The 4,537-nt window shown below is 40.6% G+C and overlaps 1 pseudogene; it reads right to left on the bottom strand.

The window, feature by feature from the left end:
- Nucleotides 1-3,113: 3,113 nt before the first annotated feature.
- Nucleotides 3,114-3,490, bottom strand: LOC118526409 (eukaryotic translation initiation factor 4E-binding protein 1 pseudogene; annotated as a pseudogene).
- Between the last annotated feature and the right edge of the window lie 1,047 nt (nt 3,491-4,537).

The following is a 4,537-nucleotide window of genomic DNA, read 5'->3' as shown; positions in this document are numbered from 1 at the left end:
TAAAGGGCCAATAAGGGAAATTGCTTTTTGCAGAAGCTCAGAGTGCAGATCTAAATCATACAGGTGAAAAGTATTTTTAAGAGAAATATTTGTCACCTCACCACAGAAATGGACCATGGTTAAGTGTATGACTATTAGTTTAACCAGTAAACAAACACTCAAGTAAAAAGCAATGAGGTCTTCAAACTTCAAAAAAGTAGTTAAGATTTTGCTCAGAACCCTAAATATAATTTATCGTAAAATAAATTCTTGACTCACTAAGCACTATCACTTCTCTGCTTAAACAGTCCAAATTTGACATCTAGAACACTTCTTTAAAGTCACCATTTTCCTGGAAACACTCTAATTTTGAAGAGTCTAGAGCTATATTTAGCTTTTGAAGAGTAGTCTTTTAAAAAATATGGTTATAAAACAGATTGATTTAGAGGAGCATTATAATTAGCTGCTGAATATGTTAGAAGGATAGATTATTCTACATGAATCACGGAGCTCACTTTAAGTGTCATCCCCCATTCTAAACTGCCAGCTTAATTTCTTCTCATTTTTCACTGCAAGAACCTTTTTTTTCTATTATGCCAATAATAAAGGTGTAGTTGTCATGAAATAGGCATACCTTTGTGAAATAATGAATTATAAACTGTTTTGTTTCAATTTTTAAAGTAAATGAGTCATGATTACTTGACTTGACAATAACTAGCAAAGCCCACCTGCAGAATAATCTCATTTTAAATATATATGTCCAGATTTAGTGGCTTTACAAGACTCTGGCAAACATTTTTAAGCTAATGGAGAAAATATTTGTAAAACAGATTAGCATAAATGATGTGATAATAAGTATGGTTGTTCAAATAGTATCTTCAATTATGTCAAAATTATTATATAAAGAACAACTGTAGCAATACTGATGGCCAATAAGAAGATATAAATAAATAAGGATACGCTTAATCTAAGAGATAATTGAATATAATAATGTATTATTAAAATAATTCTAGAAATTAATGATTTGATAATAAATATGAAAATGTTGCCAATTTTTGAAACTCATTCAAATTTGTCAAAGTAATAGTATCACGCTGGGTGAATTTTATAAAAGAATCCACATTATTACACAGTCTTGGAACTATCTTAGTAAGAATTGTGTAAGATTGGCAGCATTGTATAACCTTGATGTCCATCATAAGAGTAAGATAAAAAATATTAAATGTATATTGAAAATGTTCTATTACTCTTTTTTTAAGATTATATTTATTTATTTGACAGACAGAGAGAGAGAGAGCACAAGCAGGGGGAGGGGGAGAGGGAGAAGTAGGCTTCCCACTGAGCAGGGAGCCTGATGGAGGGGCTCCATCCCAGGACCCCGGGATCATGACCCCCTGAGCCAAAGGCAGACACTTAACCACTGAGCCACCCAGGCACCCCGAAAACATTCTTTTACTCTTGACACATACCCTTGTGCTAGATGCATATGGGATGTTTAGTAAGTACTTAATAAATGGAATACTAAAATATAAATAACAGACAAGCCATGTTTTTGTTTTTAGGAATTGTTCCCTAGGAATATCTATTTTCCTCTTTCTAGTTAAAAAAAAAAAAAAGTTTCCTGAAGTTAACTATACTGGAACAAATTATAGAAAACAAAAAGACTTGTTACTAAAACGATGAGGTTCTGGAACTCAGACAGGCAACTACTACAGAAGCCTCACTGCTGTATTAGATCCACACTGGGTGAGGTTTTGGTGTTGCTGTCAATGAATTGGTAAGTTCCAGAAAGACAAGGGACAGGGCGGGGGGTGGGGGGTTGGGGGGCGCATGCAGAAGAGACTGACACAGAAGGGCAGGCTCCCCCTGCATTGTTGAAATGCAGGTGCAGGGTGCTGGAGAAACAGCTTTTGCTCCCCTCTAAGAGCTCTTTAAGGATCTTAGTATAACAGATTGCTGCACCCCACCGAAGAGTTTCTAATTTGGTGGCTCTGGGACGCATCTAAGAATTTTCCTTTCCAGCAAGTTCTCCGGTGTTGCTAATGCTGCTGGTCGAAAAAAAAGCACAGTTTGAGAACTACTGAATTAAAGGATGGGTTGGTATATACGATAATATGTTCACCGTTATCAGATGGGGAATTCCCTTATCAGTGGCTAAAACAATCGTGTTACTATAACATTAAGGTTTTCCTGTTCTTAAAGATATAGCACATTTAAAGAAGAATACAAAATTAGATATAACCTACCGCGTACAAAAATTCTCAGGATAATTATACCACTAAATGGCAAAGCTGTAGTTACATAAAATTGACAGAGACATAATACCACAGTACTTACATTAAAAGTTACATAGGCTATGCAGGTATGTGAACCTAGACATAGTTTTAGTTCAGCCCTGGATCTGCACCCCCATAGCCGTAACATGAACATTTTTTGTAAGACCTTATGCCACCACAGAGAACATCTCCAATTTAAACTCTGCTAATTAAACATTGAACATTTAAACATTTAAATAACTCCTTAGATTAAATGGCATTCACTATTTCCTTGCTATAATGCAGTGTATGATGTCACAAGCACAGGGGGTGCTCACAACTGTAGGCGAATTTGCTCCGACTTCCAGCCTAGATATATCTATATATCTATAGATACAGTTGTGTGCTTTTGTTTTTGTTTTTTCAAGAGTTCAGACAGGGGCCAACTCCTAGCCCTAGAGCAAAGGTGGCTTTTTTTTCTCTCTCTTGGGGAAGGACGGGAGGAGAGTTTTCCCAGCACCCCAAGCTAAAGAAGGAGTGGGTGCGCCCCCAGAGGATGGGACTGGGAGAGCCCGACAATCACTCAGAAGGGCTCCTGGGCGTCCAATTCCTGGCCCTGGGCTGCAAGGTGTGCGGGTGAGAGTCACTCCCCTTAGGGTGGCAGCTCCCGCTTGAATGGAGGCACATGGAGGTATCTGCTGGTGTTCACGAAGAGGAAGGGGCATCAGGGGTCCTGAGTGAGGGAGCAGACGACCGGGATGGCTGACCCCACGCTCACTGCATGCCCAGGGTTATAACTTGCACAAGGCCTGGCTGGTGTGACTTTTCTCCCAAGAAGGGCCAGAGCGGCCCAGAGGTATTGTTCCATTCTGTTGGCTGGTCCTTTAAATATCTATCGCCAAGTGTGATTCTTCACCACCTGCTGGCTTATCTTCTGGGCTGTTGCACAGGTGGTTCTGGCTGGTTTCTGGGGGGGGAGGGGGGTTCATCACTGGGAGGGCTGGTGACCCTGGGAATGGTGGGCAGGTCCCGCAGAGGTGTTTTGGTCACAGGCGAGTTCTGACGCTCCTTCAGGAACTTCGTGTAGTAGATGATCCTCGTATCTCCCGGCCTGGTGCTGAGGAGCGTCCCCCCGCGGGGGAGGGGGGTACTGTAGTCCCCCCGCAGCAGCTGCATGCTGCAGTGGCCAAGGACCCTCCGGCGAGGGTGGGGATGGACTGGCTTGGGGTCTGGGTGCAGCTGCTGCCCCAGGGCATGGTCTCCCACGTGCAGCGCCTGCAGCCAGAGTGTGATTCTCCGGCCCCTCGAGACTGGGTCCAATATTCTACTGGTCTTAAAGGGCAGAGACCTTGGGTGACATTTGTGAGAGTCAAGGACATGCTGGATATAGTTCCTGCTCTCTTGTAACTAGTGGAGAGATGACAGAAGTAAAAATCAATGTGGCAACGAATAGCCATGGGCTTCTGTACAATACTGTCTTCCCTTGTATTTAGATAGGGTTGTGTGTCTAGTTTTACCTAATAATTTGTGAAAGAAAATTTTGTTTGACCCTCTCATACTAAAGCATATAAAAGTTCCTGTGCAAATCTCCAACATTCTTTTATCATGAAAGCCATGTGTAAGAGAGAATGGCCATAGGTCCAAGGTGTCTGAATCCCTGAGTGATCATGTGGAAGGAGCTGCCCTGAAGACTCACCACGTTCATAGCTCACTTCCCATGAGGTAGACATAAAATACGTGTGTTTTTAATACCAGTATTCCAAGAGAAGCCTATCCTAACACAATGAATGAGGGCACTATAGTGTAATGGGCACTTAGATGCAAATCTATATGGTGTATTTTGGAGGGCAAAGGAGGAGATCAAATCCTGTTGGTAGAAAAAGAATGTCAGAAAAAAGCTTCTTAAGATTTCTGACTTGTAGTGAAGCAAAAGAAAAAAAGAGTAAACTTCATAGAGTGGTGGACAGAATGGTGGATTAAGAAAAAGAATATGTTCTGGAGACCTTGGACCTTTGGTTCCATCCTGCCCAAGCTGCAAAAGCTAGAGGTTGATCTACAAGATGGAAAAATGATGACTAATTCTTTTCCAAAGCAATCTCAAGTCAGTATTGATAAAGCTGAGAAAAAAAAAAAGTTCGTGTTTCTAAACTTTTTCCACTGGATTTCTTTCATATTCCACACCTATCAGGTTCCATCATATGTGTATTATTTTACAAATTAACATATACACATATGTATTTCATCAATCAACCGTATATTAATATATAGTGTCAATGCACAATTATACATTACATATTTATGTG

Source organism: Halichoerus grypus, chromosome 4 (genome assembly GCF_964656455.1).
Source record: "Halichoerus grypus chromosome 4, mHalGry1.hap1.1, whole genome shotgun sequence".
Classification (NCBI taxonomy): Eukaryota; Metazoa; Chordata; class Mammalia; order Carnivora; family Phocidae; genus Halichoerus; species Halichoerus grypus.
This window is presented reverse-complemented; position numbering and strand designations above follow the sequence as displayed.